This window comes from Cnephaeus nilssonii (assembly GCF_951640355.1).
Source record: "Cnephaeus nilssonii genome assembly, chromosome: X".
Classification (NCBI taxonomy): Eukaryota; Metazoa; Chordata; class Mammalia; order Chiroptera; family Vespertilionidae; genus Cnephaeus; species Cnephaeus nilssonii.
Genome location: NC_137071.1, coordinates 12,228,432 through 12,253,484, shown reverse-complemented (window position 1 = coordinate 12,253,484; position 25,053 = coordinate 12,228,432). Strand labels below are relative to the sequence as shown.

The window sequence follows — 25,053 nt, the reverse complement described above, 5'->3', positions numbered from 1 at the left end:
TACATGGTCCAGCCGCCTTCGACACCTTAGTGTGGAACAGTGTGAACAGTGTACACAATTTCTGCTACACCCAGACACTCAGCAGGAATAGTCTCAAAGAGGAGGGGGGAGCCCCAATGTCTGGCACAACCAGAGCTAAACAGATTCATGTGGCACCCCCAGGCAGCAAGGATCAAATACCTGTTCAAACAGAATGTCCTTGAATTTTAATTTTATTTGCTCAAAATTATTTTTTAATATATTTTTCTTGATTTCAAAGAGGGAGGGAGAGGGAGAGAGAGATAGAAACATCAATGATGAGAGAATCATTGATCGGCTGCCTCCTGCGGCCACCCACTGGGGATGGAGCCCGCAACCCGGGCATGTGCCCTGACCAGGAATTGAATCGTGACCTTCTGGTTCATAGCTAGCCGCTCAACCACTGGGCCACATCAGCTGGGCATGCTCAAAAATTGTTTAATGAGGGTGAGTGGTAGAGATAAGGACTGTTTTCCAATTTCCACCAGAGGGCGCTGTCTGCCTCCTTGGTCACCACACCAATGTTCCATAAGAAGTACATGTGGAGTTAATTGGTACCATGTGACCAATTTATTATAGGAAAGTTTTAACACCATGCATGTGACTCCCCCACTCTGCACTTTTAGTCCTAAATTTTCCTCCAAACACTGGTTCCACATTTTCAGACTTCTGTTTCCTATTTCTGCCTGGATGTGCTGCTGACACCCGGAACTCACTATGCCCCAAAGTGAGCTCATCATCCTTCCCTTCCAAACTGAGATCCTTATCTCAGTATGCAGATCTAGGACAGCCAGTTCTGTTCTGAAGAATGTGAACTGCAAAAGGGTCCTCAGCTGAAACCCAGTCACACTCTGTTCCCCAAGTCCTGCACCCAGGAGAAAGCAGCATCTTATTCTATTCTGCACTGAAGTCCCATAGCGGCTAGCAGTGGTCCCGGGCCCCACACTCATCTCAGGTTTTCAACTTGGTCATTTGCCTGTCATTGCTTTTCCCTATTCCATGTCCACCACCATCCCCAAGTGTCAAGATCATATTTTTTTCCTGAAGATCTATCACAAATGTGGCCACTCCCAACTTTAAGTCAGATCTTTTCCACCCAAATTTTAAAAGCACCTTGCTATACTCTTCCTGCAGCATTTATCCCTTTCCGATTGGTACTCAGCTATTTGTATGATTGTGTGATTAAGAAAAACCCACAGCATTAAATTTACTGTCATAAACATTGTAAGCATACAGTTCAGTAGTGTTGAGTATATTCGCCCTGTTGGGCAACAAATCCCTAGAACTTTTTCATCTTGCAGTATTAAAACTTTACATCTATCAAACACCAATTCCTCCAGCTCTTGATAATCACCTTTCAACTTTCTGTTTCTATGATTTTGATTACTCTAGATACTTCATATAAGTGGAATCATACAGTATTTGCCTTCTTATGGCTGGCTTCTTTCATTTAGCACAATGTCCTCAAAGTTCAACCATGTTGTACCATGTAGCATATTCTATTATTATGTATATACTACATTTTCTTTATCCATTCATCTGTTAATGAACATTTGGGTGGATTACTTCCACCCCTTTGCTATTGTAAATAATGTTGTGATGAACATAGATGTGCAAATATCCTGCTTTGAATTCTTTGGGATGTATACCCAGAAGTGGAATTGCTAGATCATATGGTAGTTCTAGTCTTAATTTTTGAGGACTCTCCATACTGCTTTCCATAATGGCTGCACCATTTTACATTTCTACCATGATGCACAAAGGTTCCAACTTCTCTGCGTCCTCATCAGCACTTATTCTCTTGTGTTCTTTTGATAATGTTCTAGCTATTTCAGAACAAGTTGCTGTATTTGTTTCCTAGAGCTGCTGTAACAGATAACCACAAACTAAGTGGCTTAAAACAATAAAAATGTATTCTCTCATAGTTCTGGAGGCCAAATGTCCAGAATCAAGATGTTGGCAGGCCTGGTTCCCTCTAAAGGCTCTGAGGGAGAAACCATTCCCTGCCTCTCTCCTAGCCTCTGATGCCTGCTGACAACCTCTGGCATTCCTTGGCTTGTACCAGCATGAGTCTAATCTCCTTTTACCTCCTTCACGTGGCCATCTTTTCTCTGTCACCTCCTTTTCTAACTCTTATAAGGGCACTGTCACTGGATTTAGGGCCCATCCTAATGGAGTGGGCGACACAATTCAAGTTGTCACTGTAAGCTTTTTGAGATCAGGATCTATGTCGTGTCGTATTTGTTTATCCTCAAGTGCCCAGTACAGTGCCTTAAATGGAGAGAGTGCTCAATATGTGTACTGAGTTAGCAGGTGAATGGACTGATGGTTGGCCAGATGATGGACATTTCCTACCCTACTAGACTGTCACCTACTGCAGTCAGAATTGGGAAGTGTGCATTCAGGATTCACCTACCCCATAGAAACTTGATCATTCCAGGTATGACTTTAAAAATACAGGCCAGCATGGCTTAATGGTTGAGTGTCACCCTATGAACCAGGAGGTCATAGTTCGATTCCCAGTCAGGGCACACGCCTGGGTTGTGGGCTCCATCCCCAGTGGGGGGCATGTAGAAGGCAGCCAATCAATGATTCTCTCTCATCACGGATGTTTCTATCTCTCTCTCCCTCTTCTTTCCTCTCTGAAATTAATAAAAATATATTTTTAAAATATATATATTTCTTAAAAATACAGCACACAGAGGGGTCAATTTCTCAAAATTGATTCTCACAATCCAGCCAGCATGGCTTACTGGTTGAGCATTGACCTATGAACCAGGAGATCATGGTTCAATTATGGATCCAGGCACATGCCTGGGTTGCAGGCTAGATCCCCAGTGTGGGGTGTGCAGGAGGCAACTGATCAATGATTCTCTTTCATAATTGATATTTCTATCTCTCTCTCCCTCTCCCTTCCTCTCTGAAATCAATAAAAAATATTTTTTTAAAAAACTGATTCTCACTTTAAAGGAGTGAATTATATGTTATATAAATTATATCTCAATAAAGCTGTTACCAAAAAATACAGTGCACAGCCCGGCCAGTGTGGCTCAGTGGTTGAGCACGGAACTATGAACTAGGAGGCCATGGTTCAATTCCCAATCAGGTCACATGCCCAGGTTTCAGGCTCAGTCCCCAGTGCGGGGGGGCGGGGGGGGGCATGCAGAAGGCAACTGATCAATGCTTCTCTCTTATCACTATTGCTTATCTCTCTCTCCTCTCTGACATCGATAAAAATATATTTTTTAAAAATACAGTGCACAGAACTCAATGAAAAAACACTCAGGGTTTCATAGCTATGTAGCTTCAATGAAAAACTTCTCTTAGTTTCTTGCAAATAAGTCCCAGATGAAGTCTGTCTGGCCTTGGGAGATTAAGGTAAACTTGGCTGAAACCCCATGTTTCACAATGAGAGTCCACAGCCCTCCCCACCATTTCTGCAGATTGTCAACTCTCTACTTCATGGTCCTAATTTGTTGTTCTTGTGTGTGTTCTGATTCCTTTCCTTGCCAAAGGTCAGACCCTTTACCAGATGCTGCACAAGATCGCCCATCGCCTCCCACCACCAGCAGTTTGTAAACTTAGAACTTCACTAAAGATTCGGGGGTGACACAGCACACCCCTCTTGCCCACTCACTCCACTTTCTCCTTGTTTTACTTTTCTCTTCCCCTGACCCTCTCTGGTTCAGAACATAAATTCCTTTCCTGTCTCATGCCAGGCAGTTCTGCTCACACTTCCACCCCTCGACATCTCAACTGGTACTCTAAACAGGCTTCTTTTAAAAATGTAAGGAAGGCAGGAGGGCAGATAAGGGGAGGAGGAGGGAGGGAGGAAGGGAAGGAGAGGGATAAAGGGAGAGAGAGAGGGGGGAGGAGAGAGAGAAAGAAAGAAAGGAAGGAAGAAAGAACCAAAGAAGGATACTTTGCAGGAACTGGGATCTTCTAAGAGGAATTCTAATACCAGCTATTAAAATAATATTTTCCTTTCTTGTATTTTATAAATATTAATAAGTTAAACTTGGAAATTCTTTAAGTTGGGAGGGAGCTTTAACAACAGCCTATGGTCCACTCGCTGTAGACTTCCCCCAAACCTTGGCCTTCTTACCAGAATGAAGCAATCCTCTTCTGGAGTTTACATTTAATTATAATTGCAACTGTCATGATGATTAAGCCTCTGCCTTGGTCATTGTCTTTTCTTGGCATCATTCCTTTGGCTCAGCTTGCATGCTATAGACCGCTTATGAATCACAAAGAATCTGTGCTTTTTTAACTGTGGCGAAACCATAGGCAGCTTTTTGTTTATTTCCAGAATCAGTTCCAAAACAGCTGTTAAATGTTCATCCTTGGTTTTGTCATCTTATTTCGGGGAATTGTAACAGCAGCATCTTCTGTTTTTAATTCTCCTGAAGAGAGCCAAAAAGAACTCTCCCAAGATGGTGTGCTGAGCATAGGTGCTCCTTAATGACTTGTTTCCTCTCGTGTCCTCAATCAGGAAATTTCGTAGTTCAGCAGGGGCGAGGTTCCCATGAACGTGGACCTGACTTAAAGCCAAGCTGTGTGCAACACTCGACCCTGAAAACAGCTTGTTCTGCAAGCCTCTGAGTGTTCCAAACCAAGGCCAACCAGAAGCTTCCATTTGACACAGTGGTGAGGAACGCTTGTAAATGTTTTATGGTTAGCGATTGTTCCATCTCAAGTAAAATCAATCAGCTGAAAAGTACTACATGAAATCGTCAGTCATCTGGTAGATCGGACGCAAATTGGCTGGTGCATTTTACTTTAGGGAGATTTCCTTCGTAAAAACTGCTGTTGAATGACGGACACACTTAATACCTTGTGGTGTGAGAAAATACTCAGGAAAATAAAGACAAATTGTGCCTTGTGTAAGTACAAGATATTGCTGCGATTAGAATCAATGCTTGAAGGCTAACAGCTTACCAAAACGGCCATTTATAAATGGCATGAGCCATGTTTAAATTGCTTTTTACCCAAGGTTTTCACACCATAGCTGTACACTGGAATAACCTGAGGAGAGCTTTGGGGGGAAATAGTGGTAACTGGACCGGACCCCCAAGATTTTTATTCACTGGTGTCAAGTGAAACCCGGACAGTGGTCTTTTTCAAGCACTCTCCAGGAAATGCTGATGTACAGCCAGGATGAGAGCCACTGCTTTCTGAAAGTCACAACTGCAAACAGCCTTTGGAACCTGAATGCAGTGTATCGGTACACATGTTGTGGTATGCACGCTACAACAGGTCAAGCGTTTTACATCGGCCCGCCTTTTAAGTAGAATTTGTTCTCCTATCAGAGATAAATTAGCCCATGACAAATAATCTTTGGCAAACCTCACACTCACTTATGTGTTCTTTCTTCTTCTTCTCCTCCTCCTCCTCTTCTTTTACTTCTCTCTCCCTCTCTCCCACCCCGTCTCCCTCTCTCCCTCTCCTGCTCTTCTGTACACGAGTTTCCTTTCTTCTTTCACAATTTCTGAGCTTTTACATCTCTGCTGTCCTACACCCCAGATGGAGCGTGAGTCTCACAGAATTAAACCTCTAATTTTCCTGAGAAAGAGATTCCGATTGCCCTAGCTTGGGTAGGTTCTCAACCTCAGACAGTTATCTGTAACCAATGACATAGGAATACCTGTGCAAACATTCCTCCCTGAGGTATCACCTTGAACAATAAGAGAAGGGTGGGGGAGTTTAGCGGGACAATTGCTGGTGGCAAGAGAAATCACTGGCTTTGGGGCTGGGTAGACACCTCTTGTCCGCTAGAGAATTCAAGTTAGCTAGCAGGGCATGCGCATCTTTACTCTGTCCGTTTTGTCTTTTCTACTTGTCCCTTCTGACTAGTTTACCTGTGGAGGATCTAGAGGCTCCCAGGAACTGAACCAATACCATATGGGAGAGAAAGAAGGGAAGAAGAGAAGTACTTTTATGCCACAGAAAGAAGAGAATTAGATCAAGGAAACAATAAGTATATTTTAAGCATCAAAGCATGACAAATTATTTCCAAGAGGAGAACTGGATTAAGAAAAGAATAGTACATATTAAGCATGAAAGCTTGATGGATTATTTTAAATCACTGCCTTTTGAGTCAGGTTTTTTTCCAAACCAAATGACTCAGCCACCAAGAGATTCTTTTGTTATATGATCAATCTTACTTTATTGCTAATATGGCAAGTTCAAATGGTGATGTAGTGCTGATTAAATGTTGCATTGATGAAGCAGCCTGTTTCTCTGTCCTTATGCTCACTCTTTATGAAGCATTAGCTTCCAACAGTGATGCCCGAATCTATAAAACAGACCCATCGGTATGACTGAATAAAAAGTAAGTAGTTGAGCCGTAACTGGTGTGGCTCAGTGGATAGAGCATCGGCCTGCGGACTCAAGGGTCCCAGGTTCAATTCCGGGCAAGGGCATGTACCTTGGTTGCGGGCACATACCCAGTAGGGGGTGTTGAGGAGGCAGCTAATCGATGTTTCTCTCTCATCGATGTTTCTAACTCTCTATCCCTCTCCCTTCCTCTCTGTAAAAAAAAAATCAATAATATATATATATATTTTAAAAAGTAATGGTTGAATTTGGGTGTCAGATTGTAAGTTTTTTGTGGGTTTTTATTTTGTTTTGTTTTTTATTAATCCTCACCCGAGGATATTTTTCCATTGATTTTTAGGGAGAGTGGAAGAGAGAGGGAAAGACAGAGAGAAGCATCGATGTGAGAGAAACACATTGACTGGCTGCCTCCTGCACAAGCCCCAACCAGGGCCCGGGCCAGGGAGGAGCCTGCAACCAAGGTACATGCCCCTGACCAGAATCGAACCTGGGACCCTTTAGTCCGCAGGCCGACGCTCTATCCACTGAGCCAAACCGACCAGGGCTCAGATTTTAAGTTTTTATGGAACAATGTTATGCAAGATAGAACAATAGATATATTTAGGAAAAGGTCATATGTATACTGGTTAACATTCTGGCTTTGTGGCTTAAGGATTCAAACCCTGGTTTCTGCCTCTTTACTAGCTGTGTGATCTCCAACAAAATACTTGATTTCTTATCACAAAATAGGAATAGGAATAACACAGCCTCTGAATAGTTGGGCAGCATTTACTTGAAATAATGGATTGTATCCCTTAGGGACTGTACTGGACTGCAAACAACAGAATCCCAGAGTAAAATGCACTGAGTGGCCAGATTATTATGATCTCTGAATGCATAATAATCTGACCACTCAGTGTATATCCTATATAATAAAAGGCTAATATGTAAATTGTCCCCTCGACCAGGAGTTTGACCAGCAGGCAGGCCGGCCAGCCACCCATGTCACTTCACCCTGGCCAGGCTGGCTAGACCCCACCCATGCACGAATTCATGCACGGGGCCTCTAATATATATATATATATATATATATATATATATATATATATATACACACACACACACACTGAGTGGCCAGATTATTATGCTTTCAGAGATCATAATAATCTGGCCATTCAGTGTAGTTGCTTCAGAAGACCAGGAGATTAGTTTTTCTCATTCACCAAGCTCGGAGGTAGGTAGTCACTGACCTTGGTTAAGGGACTCAACGTTTTCAGAGCTGAGGTCTTGGTAATTCCCATCTTTCTCTCATGGTTCCAAGATGGCTGCTGCAGTGTCAGCTAGCATATCCATATTCCTGACAGCGGAAAAGAGGAAGGGATGGTGATTCAATCAAGGCAGCAAAACTTTCCCAGGGGAGTTAACAACTTTAAGTCAAGGCAGGCTAAGTGCTATAACAAATAAGCCCCACTCATCAGTGGATTAACACAACAGAAGTTTATTTCTCTTGCCAAGGTCAATTGATAGCAGGGGGTGGAGGTTAGGAGAGAGGGAGCGAGGCTGCTCTGCTTAGTGCAGTCATGCAAGGACCAGTTTAGCATATGGGGCTTCCAGGGTCATGAATATCCCACCAACAGACAGCGGAAGAGAGAGCACAGGGAGTTGTGTAGGAAGGTTTATGGATCAGGCTAGAATCGAGGGATATTTTTATTCATATTTTATTGGCTAGACTTCAGTCAAGTGAGTCCATCCTATATAATAAAAGCCTAGTATGCTAAGTGTCCGGTCAACCGGACGGCCATTCAACCAATCAAAGCATAATATGCTAATGATATGCTAAGGCCGCTCAACTGCTCGCTATGACATGCACTGACCACCAGGGGGCAGACTCTCAACGCAGGATTAACTGGGATAATGAGCTCGAGTAGGCTAAAAGCATTATTTCGTACTTACTACGTACACAGTATTAAAATAGAATCCCAAGTGGAAACGGCTCAGATGCCCATTGTGTTTATTTCCTAGGGCAACCATAACAAAGCACCACCAACTGTAGCTTAAAACACATTTATTCTCTCACAGTTCTGGAGGCTAGAAGCCTGAAATCAAGGTGTTGGCAGGGCCAGGCTTGCTCTGAAGGCTCTAGGTGACTACCCTTCCTTTCCTCTCCATCTGGTGGTGGCTGGTAAGCCGTGGTGTTCCTTGGCTTTCAGCTGCATCACCTCCAGTCGCTGCTACTCTGTCATCACATGGTGTTGCCCCTGTGTGTCTCGTGTCTCTCCTCTTCGTCTTATAAGGACACCAGTCATATTGAATTAAGGGCCCGCCCTACTCCGGTATGACATCATCTGCCATGACCCTATTTCCACGTTAGATTATATTCTAAGGTCCTGAGGGTTAGGACTTCAATGTATCATGGGGGGAGGGGGGAGGTGACACAATTCAACCTATAACATTCATAAAATGATTGGCTAAATAAAATGTATTATATCCATATAATGGAATATTGTTCGGCAACAAAAGGGAATGAAGTACTGATACATGCTACAACCTGGATGAACCTCGCAAACATGATGCTAAGTGAAAGAAGCCAGACACAAAAGACCACGTACTGTATCATTTCATTTATGCAAAATGTCCAGAATAGACAAATCTATACAGATGGAAAGTAGATTAGTGATGACTAGGGCTAAAGGGGGGTTGGTGAGTCAGTGTCAAAGGGTATGGGGTCCCTTTTAGGGGGCACAAAAATGTTCTAAAACTGACTGTAGTGATAGTTGTGCAAAGAAAATGAGGAAATGGAACTTCACAATTTTAAATAAGTTTAAGCCTCTAACCTGCAATAAATTACATTTCCAGGTTCCTGAAAGAACCTATACAGATCATCCTATAAATGCTGCTGGAAAGCTTAAAGGGATCATGTGTTAGGAAGAAAATAAGACTTTCAGGCCTTCTTTCCAGCACCCTTCCCCAAACTCCTCATGGGAGGAGTGGGGGACTTAGCTGACCAAGGGGATTTGGTGAGAACTGACATCCACTGGGGTCCAATTCTGTGCTCTTTGCTCAGTATCTGAAAGTCTCCCTAATTAGAAATGGGATGAATTCGTCGATCTACAGCAAGGGTATCACCCTGTATCTTGATTTAGCTCAATGGTTAGCCCTCTGCCGTCATTAGCAGGAGTAACCACACCGATTTCTCTTCCTTCAAACCTAAATTTGCACATAAGAGTTCTCTTCACAGCCGAAACTGGTTTTGCTCAGTGGTTAGAGCGTCGGCCTGCGGACTGAAGGGTCCCAGGTTCGATTCCGGTCAAGGGCATGTACCTTGGTTGCGGGCGCCTCCCCAGTGGGGGGTGTGCAGGAGGCAGCTGATCGATGTTTCTCTCTCATCGATGTTTCTGACTCTCTGTTTCTCTCCCTTCCTCTCTGTAAAAAATCAATAAAATAATTTTTTTTAAAAAAAGAGTTCTCTTCACAGGTCAACTTTAGCAAGCTATTCAACATCCTATTGTAAAAATTTCCATCAAATTATCCCTGCAGTGTCCCAAAATGATACTCAAATGTGTGATATCTCTTCTGTTATCGCCAGACTGTTATTTAAACTTATTTCCCATACCTAAATAATCCAACTCCATTTCATCTTCCACAGAGGAGGGGCAGGTCTTTCTTATTTTCACGTAGAAAAGGCAACTGAGAGCTGCTATGCTGCCCGTACGTGCTGCCACATTCCTGGCCCAGGGCCCGGGCTGCCTGAGCCACAGAGAAGAATAAGACCCAGAACCTGCTCTCAAGGATCTTGGGATCAGCTTGACGACCGTGTGACTGGTGAGTGAAGTAGAAAGAACTAGTGCGACTGAGACTGGTAACTCCAACTGCCTCCAAAACTGCCCCGGGTCCCTTGTATATCTTTGTGTCCCTCTCTGGATCTTTTTTAAAATTGATTTTGAAAGAGAGAGAGAGAGAGAGAGAGAGAGAGAGAGAGAGAGAGAGAGAGAAAGGGGGAGGGAGGGAAAGAGACAGAGATCCACCTGCTGCCCCACCATTTATACATTCGTTGGTTGATTCTTGCATGGGCCCTAATCGGGGATTGAGCCAGCAACCTTGGCACATCAGGACGATGCTCCAACCAACTCAGCTACCCAGCCAGGGCCCCTCTCCGGATCTTTAATGACTTGGTGAAGCATTCCAATGCAAGTTTAGCTGGGTCTCTCTTCTTCTTTCTACCTCCACCTTTGAATAAGTAACACTGCTTTTTTTAAAATAATTTACTTTTATTTATTTTTTTAATATATTTTATTGATGTTTTACAGAGAGGAAGGGAGAGGGAGAGAGAGTTAGAAACATCGATGAGAGAGAAACATCCATCAGCTGCCTCCTGCACACCCCCTACTGGGGATGTGCCCGCAACCAAGGTACATGCCCTTGACCGGAATCGAACCTGGGACTCTTCAGGCCACAGGCCGACACTCTATCCACTGAGCCAAACCGGTGAGGGCAAGTAACACTGCTTTTTAAGGTGACTCCTGTCTTCCTTCAGCCCCCAAATCAGCGGGCACTTTCTTCCGTTTCCAGCTGCCCCAGGGCTCAGTACACAGGTCTGCTGCATTAACAGGAAGAAAATGGAACTGAGAGAAAGTTTGCCTGATTTGTAAAATAAAAATGAGTTTCGATCCCAGTGGCTTATGTATTATCCTCGTAAGGACTGGGTTTACATTGATCACCTTTTCCATGCCAGTCAAGTGTGGAATGTGCTGAAGCTAGAAATGTAATTGTGTAGACATAAAAAATTGCATCTCTCTAACCATCATTGGGACACTTTTCTCAAGATGCTATCTCGGGGTCCTTCAGAGCAATAACTGCACCAATTGAGATGTAACAGAAGCAACTTAAACGCTATGCCTCGTTTACTTCTGGTAAAGCTAATGTGCTTCAGAACAAGACTATTGCTCATGACATAAGAGACTGTCACAGAGGCTGAAACGCTTCAAGACCATTAAAACGCCAGCCATGCCTGCTGTTCAAATATTCTTCAACTTCTAATTTAAGGCACCCACACCTAATAATGTAATTGTGTTATTCTCTCTGATAGCTGGAATCTAGGGAAGCCAAATGCCTGGGAATTATGGACTATTGGGGCTATGGGAGTCCAAAGACAGATGAGGTAGATAAAACATGTTATTTTATACTGGCACATTCAACATTTGTGCTCAGTTATCGTTTATGTGTTGAAATGTATTCAAAGATAAAAGTACCTGAAGTGTGTTCTCTGGGCCTAATTGAGGAAGAGATTGGGGAAATGCATAAGCCACCTGGAAATCTAAATTCAGAAACCTGCCCTAGCTGGTTTGCCTCAGTGAATAGGGTATCGGCCTGTGGACTGAAGCGTCCCGGGTTCAATTCCGGTCAAGAGCAGATGCCTGGATTGCAGGCTTGACCCCCAGTGTGGGGTGTGCAGGAGGCAGCCAATCAATGATTCTCTTCATATTGATGTTTCTATCTCTCTCCCTTTTCCTTCCTCTCTGAAAACAATAAAAATATATTAAAAATAAGGAAATAAACTCAGAAACCTGTGTGGCTGGCATGGCTCTGTGGTTGAGCATCAACCTATGAACCAGGAGGTCACAGTTCAGGGCGCATGCCCAGGTTACCGGCTCGATCGCCAGTGTAGGGCATGCAGGAGGCAGTCGATCCATGATTCTCTCTCATCACTGATGTTTCTCTCTCTCTCTCTCTCCCCCTCTCCCTTCCTCTCTGAAATCAATACAAATATATTCAAAGACAAATAAATAAATGAACTCAGAAACCTGAGAGAGAAGACACACACACCTGTCCTCCAAGCTATTTTCCAGGTTAAATTTTCTCGAGAGTTGACTGCCCATTTTTGAATCAGGAAGTTGTCATCTTGATAAAACAGCCCTTCCCACCCCGGAATGCACAATTCTCTTCCTGATGAGCAAGCGGAGCACAGTTGGAAAAAGGCAGCAGAAAAGGGCAATTTTAAAAGCCAGTGCTGTGAAAGGTGATGCTTGGGAGGGGCACCCTTTAGGTTCAGGGACCCCATTGGTACATCGGGGCTTAGACTGGGACATGGTGCCAATTCAATCTGTCACACAGTCCAGGGAGGGGGGGGAGCCGAAATCCGTTTCTATTCTTTCATAGAAAGCAATACTGTAGTTTAAATTAGCAAGGCGCTGCTGAACCACTATTTAAAATGCGTTAGCACTGACATCCCAAAAAAAGGGTGTTTTTTTTCCCCCCTGTTTAATTGCACTGTCAGTGTGGAATGCTTTCACTTAAAACCACTCTGAGGTAGACCTTTTAATAGAAAGTGACAATTTAAATTGCCATGATAACAGCGTAAATGGTGCTTAAAGTCATTACTAAACTGATGTCACAGTTGGCTCCAGACCAGTTTGTTAAAACCAAAGAAAAGGTGTTGGGGGAAGGGAGGAAAGTAACTAAATGGTGAATCATTAATTCCTTTTATATTCATTGTAATAACATTAGCGGTGATGAAGTCATCTGGCTCCCAGTGGATGTAATGTACATTTCTATTGAACTCCGCATTCTTCTGTTCTAATGTTGCCCTGATTAATGCCTAGAGCTCAGGAATTGCTCCAGTCACAGGCACTTCTCTGCAGTTACTTTGTTTTCTTGTCTTCACCCCCGTGGTCCAAAGAGGAGAGCTGTGGCTTCCATTTGCTGGTTGGAGTTTCAAAAGCATAAGCACTAGATTTATCTATCGCCTGTCTTTCCTCTCCCTTAAATAAGTCAGATTCTCCTGGAAGCTGTTAGAAATGCTCTCACTAGCTTTCAAGGAGCTCTGCCTTGCCCCCAGAGCTGAAGGGGTCATACCATGTGAGTTGAGGTCAAGGCCACCTGAGCAGTGCCATTGGTCAAACTTGATTGGTTTTAACACACCAACTGGTTTGCTGAACCAGTGAGGTCACATCTGGGGGCCCACTGGGTGGGGGCACCATAAAACCTCGGGGAGTGTGGCTCTGTGAACCTGGAAAGGTGCTCATAAGTGGATTAAGGCTGAGTTTGGAGCACTGGGGACAATGGGAGGGATGGTGACAGGGGCTGGGAGAAATGGATGAGGAACAGAGGAGCCCGTGGGATTGAGGGCCACTCAGTCACCTTCACAGGGTCTCACTCAGAGGTCTCGGTTCTGAAACATCCCCTCCTTAAAAGTAAATTAATCATTAGGCACAATAGGTAAACTAGCTTATTATAAAATTGCCAGAGGCCCGATGCACGAAATTCGTGTATGGGTAGGGTCCCTAGGCCTGGCTGGCATTCAGGCCGATCTGCGGGGTGACCGGCGGGGCCCCCGCCGGCACCCGCCTTGGCCAGCCTGGCACCGCCTGCTCGCCGGCCCTCCCCCCTCCCCCCGCTGCCGCCAGTCACCTCCCTCTGTGGGGCCCCCTGCTGGCACCTGCCTTGGCTGGCCTGGGACCTGCGGGCTGAGGGCAGCTCCTGCATTGAGCGTCTGCCCCCTGGTGGTCAGTGCACATCATAGCGACCGGTCGTCCCACCGTTCGATCAATTTGCATATTAGGCTTTTATTATATAGGATTTTTAAATACAAGGTGTGGCCCTGGCCGGTAGCTCAGTTGGTTAGAGCATTTTTCGGGTACACCAAGGTTGTGGGCTCAATCCCCAGTTAGGGCACATACAAGAATCAACTAATGAATGCATAAATAAGTGGGACAAACAAATCAATGTTTCTCTCTCTCCCTCTCTCTCTCTGTCCCTTCCACTCTCTCTAAAAAAAGAAAGTTAATAAATAAAATACAGGGTATACAAAAGTAGGTTTACACTTGTGTGTATGCAAAACAGAGTTGATTCTTGTATTATTATTTATTATTATATTATTTTCCATATGAACAACTGTAGACCTGCTTTTGTCCCCACCCTGTATGCTGCATATTCCTTTTTATTATATAAAAATTACCTCAAGGAATCAATAATTGTAGCTGGGTTCACAGCAGAAAAATATACTTCACATTGTAAACTTAAAACACTATATTTAGGACTGGGTTTCTGAGGTTTCCTGAGCTCATACAATTTCATGGTTCTGGGAATGATGCTATACCTTCAAAAATTTTCCCTAAATCAGACATTATAATTTCTGGAATTTCCATTGCTCAAAATTGGAAGTGATCATGGTGACCATCTGGGACATGATACTAGGGTCTTAATTTGGGGTCTGGGATGGGTTACAGATAGACCATGAAAACCATACACAACAGAGAGAGTTCATTTCTTTCATCAGAATTAGACAGGAGCTTGCAAACAAACAAACAAAAAAAAACAGTTAAGAACCATTAATCCAACATTACTTTACTACAAACACAAAACAAAACAAAAAATAAAAAGACCTTAATTTAAAATAATAATAACAATAATAATAATAATAATAATAAAAACACATACACACACACAAAAAAAAAAAAAAAAAAAACAGAAAACAGGCCCGGAGAGGTGGCCGACTGCCCAAGGTCCCTGATATCTCTTGGCCGATCTATAGAATCCTGGTCTCTGATTCCCAGGCCCAAACTGCTTATTAATTTTTTTACAATTCTTCTTCCTTTTGCAAAACAATGCATACTGCAATGCTGTGCTTCTCTGAAAGCTGCTCTCCTGGCGGGCTCAATTCCCTGGGACACATCTGTCCCTGGCAGAGGCAAAAGGGGCCTGGGAGCCACTAAAATTAGTCACGACGTTCATGCCCGTTGGTCCATGAAAGAAGCACCCCAGAGCTCACCTCCTACGCCATTCATTTGCTTAACAACTTATTGAGCTAAATAGTTATTGATGCTCTCTTTTTTTCTTTCAAATCATAAGAGAAAGTTTCTTTAGAAAGTTACAGAGGTAGAAGTGAGCCAGCTGGGCTGTGGAGGCTCAGGAAACAAGTTCCAGAAGCAGAAGAAGAGCCCTTGGAGGTTAGGAGAGGGAAGGGAGAGGCGGAAAGCGCCTATCAATGCCTTCTTTATACATAATTCAGACACATTTTGTTCTCCAGTTTCACGGAAATAACAGCAAGTTAGCTGCAAGAGGACTGCAAAAGGCAGGGACAGCGATCCCAAATTGTGAGCAATTCGCCCACAGCTTAATAGCAGAGGGAGAGCAAGACACTGTCATATAGTGAAGACGCTGAGCCACGAAGCAGACGGCAAATGACTTCTCACAGTCTGTCTGGTTTGCTGAACCAGTGAGATCACATCTGGGGGCCCAGTGGATGGGGGCGCCATAACACCTGGGAGGGCACACAGGGTTGGGCACAGTGCATTTTAGAAAGCTCTTTATTTAAGGGGTTAAAGTGCATGGCATGTGATGAAAACACACGTCCACTCAAAAGCTTGTACAAGAATGTTCATAGCACCACCATTCAGATGAGCCAGAAGATGGAAACAATGCAAATGTCCATCAATTAATGAATGGATATATATATTCATCAACAGATGCCTGCAGCATAGCCATACAATGGAATATTATTTGGCCTTAAAAAGGAATCCTATATGATAAAGAGGTAATATGCAAATTGACCCTCACACCCTTGCATCACAAGATGGCCGCCCCCACGTTGTCACAAGATGACCACCACAAAATGGCCACCCCCACGTTGTCACAAGATGGCCACCCCATGTCATCACAAGATGGCTGCCCCCCACATTGTCACAAGATGGCCGGCAGGGGAGGGCAGTTGGGGGTGACCAGGCCTGCAGGGGAGGGCAGTTGGGGGTGATGGGGCCGGCAGGGGAGCAGTTAGGTGTCAATCAGGCCAGCAGGGGAGCGGTTAGGGGGCTATCAGGCTGGCAGGCAGAGTGGTTAGGGGCAATCAGGCAGCCAGGCAGGAGAGTGGTTAGGAGCCAGCAGTCCCGGATTGTGAGAGGGATGTCCAACTGCCGATTTAGGCTCGATCCCTGCGGGCCTAAACTGGCAGTTGACATCCCCTGAGGGGTCCCAGATTGGAGAGGGTGCAGGCTGGGCTGAGGGACAACCCCCCCCCCCAGTGCACAAATTTCGTGCACTGGGCCTCTAGTGAAGTAATGATGCTACAATGTGGATGAACCTTCAAAACATTATACTAAGTAAAAGAAACTAGGACCATATATTATATGATTTTATTTATATGAAATGTCCAGAATAGGCAAATCTATAGGCAGAAAGTAGGTTAGTTATTGATTAGAGCTGGAAAGGATGGGAGAAGGAGACGATAACTAAAGGATATAGGGTTTCTTTTGGAAGTGATTAAAATGTTCTAAAGCTGCCCTGGCCAGTGTGGCTCAGTTGGTTGGAGCATCATCCCATGCACCAAAGGGTTGCAGGTTCGATTCCCAGTCAGGGCACATACCCAGGTTGTGGGTTTGATCCCCAGTCAGGGCACATGTGGGAGGCAACCAATCGATGTTTTTCTCTCACATCAATGTTTCTCTCTCTCTCCCTTCCTCTCTCTCTAAAATTAAAGAAAACATATCCTCAGGTGAGAATTTTAAAAATAAGAATAAAATGTTCTAAACTTGACTGTGGTAATGGTTCTACATATTTGTGAATATACTAAAAGCCATTGAAAATATTAGCCACCTTAGGGAAGATAACTCAAGATGGGGGCATGGGAGAGAAGAGGATGTGTGATAGAAATAAGCTTACTGTGTTTTGAAAGGCTTAGTCTTGGTGGAGGAAAGTAAGTGTTGGTGTCCAGAAAATGGGGTAGTCAGCCTGGCCAGCTTCGCTCAGTGGTTGAGCGTTGGCCTATGAACCAGAAGGTCACAGTTCGATTCCCAGTCAGGGCACATGCCCGGCTTGTGGGCTTGATCCCCAGTGTGGGGCATGCAGGAGGCAGCCAATCAATAATTCTCTCTCATCATTGATGTTTCTCTCTCTCTCTCTCTCCCTCTCCCTTCCTCTCTGAAATCAATAAAAATATTTTTTTTAAAAGAAAGAAAATGGGGTAGTCAGTCTCTTGGGTTTAAGGGTCAAAGGAGAGAAACTGCCTTCTTGGCGGAGGGGGTAGTCCAGAGGACAATCTAAAAGTCTTGAGAAAAGGTATGGCCCCTCCATTGTCTCTGGGGGATACAGGAGGAGCCCTCTGGCGCCACTGAGATCCCCAGGAGTGGAAAAGGGACAGCAATTGAGTTTCACAAAGCACAGACATCTGGCCAGCCTGGCCCAGCGCTTCTGAGGCATCATGGCACTGGAGGGGACCAACTTGTGCAGCTGATGGGACCAGGCACTAAGAACTATGACCTCTGGAAGCCATGAGCCGAGCACCCTGGGTTGGACAAGTCACTGATGGGGTACAACACGCGCCAGGGATAGGAATGTCACAGCAGCGACGCTGCCAGCATGTCTTCGTGACACTAGGAGGCAGCAAGTACCACTGCAGCAATGCCATCACTGGGAGACAGTTAGCTGGGACATTCCATCTGGACTGTGTAAGGCCCACAATATCCTCAGACCACCTGGAGGGGAGGGGAGGAGCCCAAAGTATTGATGTTGGATTTCTTGTCCACCTGGCACTTGTGATCCTGAGTCCATCTTTTTTTTAATATATTTTATTGATTTTTTACAGAGAGGAAGGGAGAGGGATAGAGAGTTAGAAACATCGATGAGAGAGAAACATCCATCAGCTGCTTCCTGCACACCCCCGACTGGGGATGTGCCCGCAACCCACATACATGCCCTTGACCGGAATCAAACCTGGGACCCTTGAGTCCGCAGGCCAACGCTCTATCCACTGAGCCAAACCGGTTAGGGCCTGCGTCCATCTTAATTGAACTTGGAAAACGAAAAGATACGCGTACCCTGAAGACTGTAGGGAAGTTCACACTGGTGACACTGACAAGGATTAGCCCTAGAAGCTGTACAGAACCTGGAATTTATGACCTGGTTTCACAAGCATTATCTCATATGGTCCTCACAAAAGCCCTGTGAGAAGATCGCTGGTGGATGTTATTCTTCTTAGTGGAGCCAAATGCATTGCCCAATTGCAGATAACAAGTGCTGAAGCTCTGGCTACAGTCAGGCGTTTTGACCCTTAATCCAGTGGGCCTCCTATTACGCCAGGATGCCTTTCCAAAAAAAAAAAAAAGAGGGAATCAATAAAAATATTTTTTTTAAAAAAAAAGAGGGTTACATAGGCTGCCAAAATCTTCAGGATTTTCCTTGCCTGGAAGGAATGATCCTAGTCCAGGGCCATATTCCTCAACAGCGTCAGCTGCTGCCCTTCCTTTCGTCCAGGGCACACGTGGAAAGAAAACTGGGCTCTCCAGCTGCTCCGGGCTCAGGCGGGCGCAGGCCCACAGCTGTGCCCCCAGAGCCTCCTGCCTGGATCGCGTGCGCCCTAACCGAACCCTGCCGCCTCCACACAGCACACCCTGTAACTGAACTCCCCGAGTGGCCCGAAGTGGATGCTACACTTTGCCTATTGGGATGTCTTCAACCTTCCTGGTGTCTTGCACCATGAATTACCTGAGTCGTTGCTGTCGATTCTGTCTTCCTGACTTAGAATGGAAGCTCCTTGTTTCACCCGCTTTTGATTCTCAGAGGGGTCTGGTGCATAGAAGGGGCCAGTCAACTGCTTGGAATGAACGCTTAGTCCTTTCCAACACATGATGGGCGCTCAGCGAATATTTGCTAATTACCCGATTGGCAGATTTACTATTCTCTAAATAACTCCTCTGCCCCAAAATAATTAATTAATTCAAGATCCTCCGCAGCTATGCGCACGGTGACAAACCCGTTTCCTCTGGGGCTAGATTCAAGCCTCTACCGCAGGACGGCTGTGTGACTTCAGGCAGGTTGTTAGGCGCTGGCTTCCTGCCTGTGCATTGGGGATGGTGAGGATAACAGATCTTATCACTTAAGAGTTGTTATGGGGATTGAGTTAACGTGTGCTTAGAACAGTGCCTGAAGCAGAGATAAATACCGCCTGTTAAGATTGCAAGTCTAGGCCTTGTCCAGCTTGGTTCAGCGGTTAGAACATGCGGGTTCGATTCCTGGTCAAGAGCACGTACCTTGGTTGCAGGTTCCCCAGCTCCGGCAGGGGTGCCTACAGGAGGCAATCAATCTTCTTTCTCTCTCCCCCCGGCCCCCCTCCTTCCTCTCGGTATAAATCAATGGGAAAAATATCCTCGTATGAGGATTAAAAAAAAAAAAGATTCCAAATTCAGGATTACACCTGGCCTGCCTAGATGGAATATACAGTCCACTGAGGAGGAAATGAAGGGTTAACAGTTGCTTTTTCTGGGAACATTTCCCTCCCTCTTCAGGATGGGACTTTAAAAAGGGAATGTTCTGTGACTTAATTGAGCTTTTAAGAGTCACAACAGGTCGTGACATACTTCATTCAATGACAGCAAATCATCTCATCACAGCAACAGTATTAGGAATTTTCTCATGCCCCCAAATTGTCAAAAGCTTTATAGGTCTGGGTGGGTGTCATTTTAGGGGGGCCACTTCACTATCAGCCATTTCCTCATTCAATCAATCATTCAAACATTGATTTGTTCCCTTATTCAGTTGTTTAATAAATACAGGTGACCCTTGAACAATGTGGGGGCTTAGGGGTGCCAAGCACCCACACAGTCTCAAATCCACAAGTAACTTAAGTTCCTCTCCACCGCCCCCCCCCAACCCCCGGCCGATTCCCAACCTTGGATGGAAAACATCTACTTATTTAGCATCAACTATGTGGGGGGCATATGATAAAATGTAACTGCTAGCCCTAACCGGTTTGGCTCAGTGGATGGAGCGTCGGCCTGTGGACTGAAGGGTCCCAGGTTCGATTCCGGCCAGGGGCATGTACCTTGGTTGCGGGCACATCCCCAGTGGGGGGTGTGCAGGAGGCAGCTGATGTTTCTCTCTCATCGATGTTTCTAACTCTCTATCCCTCTCCCTTCCTCTCTGTAAAAAAATCAATAAAAATATATATATATTTTTTTTTTAATGTAACTGCTACTGCCATTACACACCCTTGATCCTCCGGAATCCCAAAATTGATCATTTACTTTTCCTAATTCCACCCCAGTCACTTACAGACAAGAGACAAGATAAATGAGTAAAATATAGAGCATTTTTAGATAGTGATGTGTGCTAAGAAGAGAAAATAAAGCAGGAAGGGGAGGGTGAAATGTCAGGGGATGGATGCTGAAATTCTAGGTGAGCTGGCCAGGGTACCAAAATCTGTATTAATCAAGGTTCTCCAGAAGAAAGAGAACCAACAGGATGGAAAGAGAAAACATGAGAGGTGGAGAGATTTTAAGGAATTGACTCACAGGAGTGCAGGGCTGGCAAGTCTAAACTCTGCAGGGCAGGCCACGCTGAAGACCCAGGGAAGAGTTGACTTTGCAGTCTTGAGGCCAAAGGCAGTCTGGAGCCAGAACTCCTTCTTCCTGAGAGAACCTCAGTGTTTTTCACTTGAGGCCTTCAATTGATTGAATGAGGCCCAACCTGTTAGAGGAGGTCAATGAGAGAACATGACCGCCAGTTGACCCTCGAGCTGGCTGGGGCAAATAGAGGCTCCTCACCTCCTCCTCTGTCCTTGGAATGTATGTTCTGGCCTCTGTTCCCACACTATGAACCTGTTTCAAGGACGCAGCCTCAAGAAAAATAATTTGTTGCTGAGACCAGCTGAGCTGAACATGTGACTGAACTCGGTTAAGGCCTCTGTGCAAACGGGCGGGCAGGGCGGGTGCAGAGATCTACTCGTCTATGGCACCTAAGACAAGTATCGTAGGTAAGTCCCCTTGCTTAAGTAAGAAACCTGCTACCTACCAGGCTGGAGTGGTCTGCCTCTGCCTTGGGTCTCCCCTTTCCCTCCGTCTATGAGAGCCAATTGCAAACCAACACACCCACATTAGAGAGGGTAATCTGCTTTGCTCAAAGTCTAGTAAGAAAGGGGCTTTTTGGAGAAAAAAATTTCAGAAGGTGAGTGAGCCATGCAAATAAGTCTCTGGGAAGAAGAAATCCGGTGGAGTGGGAAGCACAGAGCTTTGAAATGGGAGTATGCCAGGCACCCTGCTGCCGTCATGAGAACAGGGGGAGAGTAATGGATAAGGGGTCAGAATTGGAGGGAGCAGAGCATGAGGGGCCTTGTAGGTCTTCATAAGGACTTGGGTCTTATTCTGAATAAAATGGAGAGGAGGTTTCAACAAGGGAATGATAGAGGTTTTAACAAGATTACTGGCTGCTGTGTTAAGAATGGACTGCAGGCCCGGTGGGCGTGGCTCAGTGGTTGAGCGTCGACCTGGATCCCCAGTGTGGGGCGTGCAAGGGGCAGCCAATCAATGATTCTCTCTCATCATTGATGTTTCTCCCCCTCTCCCTCTCCCTTCCTCTCTGAGATCAATACACACACACACACACACACACACACACACACACACACACATATATATATATGACTGTAGGTGGGCAAGAACAGAAGCATAATCCAGGTGAGAGATGATGGCGGCCTGGGCCAGCGTGGTAGCCGTCCAGGGCAGGGAGAGAAATCAATTCTATATATCAGGGGTCCTCCAACTTTTTAAACAGGGGGCCAGTTCACTGTCCCTCAGACCGTCGGAGGGCCAGACTATAGTTTAAAAAAAAACTATGAACAAATTCCTATGCACACGGCACATATCTTATTTTGAAGTAAAATAACAAAACGGCAAAAACACCCGCATGTGGCCCGCGGGCCGTGGTTTGAGGACGCCTGCTATGTATGGTTTGAAGATTGAGCCAAGATTTGCTGACAGACTGGATATGGGTTGTGAGAGGCCGAGAGGAATCAAGGATGACCCCGAGGTTTTTGGCTTGAACCAGCAGAGCTGCTATTAACTAAGGTGGTGAAGTTCGCAGGAGTGCTTTGGAGTGGGGTCAGTACACACCACTCTATTTTGGACAAGTAAGTGGGGGTGCTAACACATATTCTAAATGGAGATATTAAGCAGGCAGTTGGAGGTACAGGTCTGGAGTTTGGGAGCAAGATCCAGGCTGGAGATACAAATTGGAGAGTTACCAACGTCCAGGTGGCCTTTAAAGGCCTGAGACATTAAAATTTAATGATTAAATGATGTCACCCAAAAAGTGAGAGTAGATACACAAAAGGTCTAAAGCAGGCGTCCTCAAACTACGGCCCGCGGGCCACACGCGGGTGTTTTTGCCGTTTTGTTTTTTTACTTCAAAATAAGATATGTGCAGTGTGCATAGGAATTCGTTCATAGTTTTTTTTAAACTATAGTCCGGCCCTCCAACGGTCTGAGGGACAGTGAACTGGCCCCCTGTTTAAAAAGTTTGAGGACCAAAAAAAAAAAATAAATAAAAAAAATAAAAATAAAAATAAAAATAAAAAAATAAAAAGTCTGAGGACCCCCCGGTCTAAAGATTGAACTGTGGGGCACTTCAACACTTGGAAGTTGGAAAGAGAAAGAGAAACCAGCACACAGGATGAGAAAGAGGGATCAAAAAAAGAAGACAACGAGGTTGAGTGGGGTCTTGTGGGAGCCAAAGAAGAAAGTGTTTGAAGGAGAAACTGAACGTGCCCAATGCTACTGCTGAGGACTAAGTGATCCCGGGACTTAGCAGTGTGGGGGTCATGTGTGATGAGGGAACTTTTGGTAGAGAGATGGGACAAAACCTAATTGGGTGGACTCAGGGGAGATTAGAAGCAGAGACCTTGGAGATGGCGAACAGAAGCAGCTCTGCTATTTAATAGAGTAGCAATAGCAGCACAGGTGTTTGCTGATGAGAAGGGTCAATAGGAGAAAGCTGGTGATGGAGGAGAGCGAGGAGGAATACTGCAGCCATGGCCTGGAGTAGGGACTGTTCTTGGCCAGCGGCATAAACAAGCCACCCACCTTATCAGAGAGAAAGATCATACGGGTCCAGATGCAGGAGGGAGGGTAGCTGTGGTGCTGGGACTTGTGGAAATTCTCTTCTCATTCCTTCCATTTCTTTAGTGAAGGAAGAAGCTAGGTCAAGGTCAGCTGAGAGAGTGAAGATAGGGGAAGGGTGGGTTGGAAGTTTGAGGAGAAAACTTTTGAAAAATCGCAGTGCTAAAATCGTTTGGGCAAAAAAATGAAAAAAGGATCGCAAGTCAAATTTATAGAAAATATTCCTTTATTAACTTTTGGTCGAGAATATGTTTGTATATTTTCAGAAAACAACTCCGAGACCATGTGGATTCCTGCAACAGAGAGGAATTGACAGGAGTGCTCCAGCCATGAAGTCAGAAGAGAAACAGTCCAGAGATGGAAGACGCTGATGATGCCTTGCCATACTAGCAGTCAGCAGATGTGCGTCACTGCAGATTGCCCAGGACCAAACCAGAGAGGGTCGGACCTGCATTACCACCATTTGTCCACCATCCAGAACTGAAATATCATTGCTGTTATGTACACATAAACAACTGTTGGACATAGAAACTGGGACTCAAAAGAACTGTTGGCCCAGAAAGAAACTCACTATAGACTGATTCATTTGCCTCTCAGCATAACTATTATTGCTTGTCTCATTTTCGGTTCCTATAAGTGTATTCCTAGTATCACATGAGCTCTCTCATCTAGGGGAAAAGATGAACAACATAGACTGAAGAACAAGAACAGCATTGATCAGACTGTCAGACCTCAAAGGGAAGGTAGGGGAGGGTGGGGACAAGGGAGATAGATCAACCAAAGGACTTGTGTGCTTGCATATGAGCCTAACCAGTGATCACAGACAACAGGGGGAGGGGGGCATGCGTGTGGGGGGGTTTGGGAAGGGAATGGGGGGGTGTCGATGACAAATATGTGATACCTTAATCAATAAAGTAATTTTTAAAAAATCGCAGTGCTGATTTTTGCTTGAATTTCTATGAGCTGGAGGTGAGTTCAGTAGTTAGAGCACAAAACACACAAAGCCTGGAGTGAGCTAACCCAAAGGCTCGGGGTCACAGTAAGATCAGGGTTCATAGAAGGGAGGGAAGAGGAGCGTGCAAAGGACCCCAAGATGCCTGCTGCAGGACACGAGGCACCCCATCCTGTGTATCAGATAGGAACTGGGGGTACCAGTCATTTGCCCTGTTGGCCAGTCTTGGATGCCCTTGTGAGGTCTGCCGATGTCTCCAGAAAGCAACCGATGAAGACCACCCCTTCCAATCTTGCCCATTTCCCCCTCTTGGAATGGGGTCAAGCAGACCTCCCCCGACCCGAGTGGCCGGCCCTGCTCCTCTGTGGACACGGGTGAACGTGGCAGCGCGGTGGGCCGGGGGACTGCTAAGAGGAAGGAGAAGAGAAGGCCCATTCTAACCTCGACACTCCAGGGCGCTCCTCGTGTGCAAAGGCAGCGGTCTCAAGCAGCAGCTTCACTTGGGAAATTGTTAGAAAAGTCAATTCTCGGGCCCCATCCAAGACCTCCTTCATCACAGCCTCCGAGGGAAGTGCCCAGCAAGCTGTGTTCTAACCAGGTCATTCTGTGTCGCCAAAGTTGGAGAGCCAGTGTTTGGAGGCAGCCTGGACAAGTTTCTGTTTGCTCTTATCCAGGAGTGCCACCTATTGGGCAAGCTCCTCAGATGCTGGGAGGTGAATCTAAACACTGGGGGCATTTCCTTTTACTTTTCTGTATTTAAACCACTTGACAACCCCAAGACAAAAAGCGACCTTTTTATGACCGTTCACATTATGCAGACACTCACTGTACATGGCTGTGATGAATATACTCACTCTTTTTTCCCCCCCAACATTTTGTACCCACTTT

At 45.3% G+C, this 25,053-nt stretch overlaps 2 protein-coding genes across 3 annotated transcripts in view; one reads left to right on the top strand and one right to left on the bottom strand.

The window, feature by feature from the left end:
- Positions 1-25,053, top strand: part of LOC307096099 (transcription factor SPT20 homolog) — a gene marked incomplete at both ends in the record, with an annotated part of 77,749 nt that overhangs the window by 29,255 nt on the left and 23,441 nt on the right.
- Positions 1-25,053, bottom strand: part of LOC307095714 (transcription factor SPT20 homolog) — a 105,491-nt gene that overhangs the window by 64,381 nt on the left and 16,057 nt on the right. Inside the window, exons 2-3 of one of the 2 annotated variants that reach the window (XM_079765185.1) lie at positions 20,613-20,787; positions 7,584-7,690 (exon numbers count right to left, since the gene is read on the bottom strand). The gene's annotated coding sequence lies outside the window, so the exon portion shown is untranslated. The remainder of the gene's footprint in view (positions 1-7,583; positions 7,691-20,612; positions 20,788-25,053) is intronic. The other variant, XM_079765186.1, reaches the window with a different exon arrangement.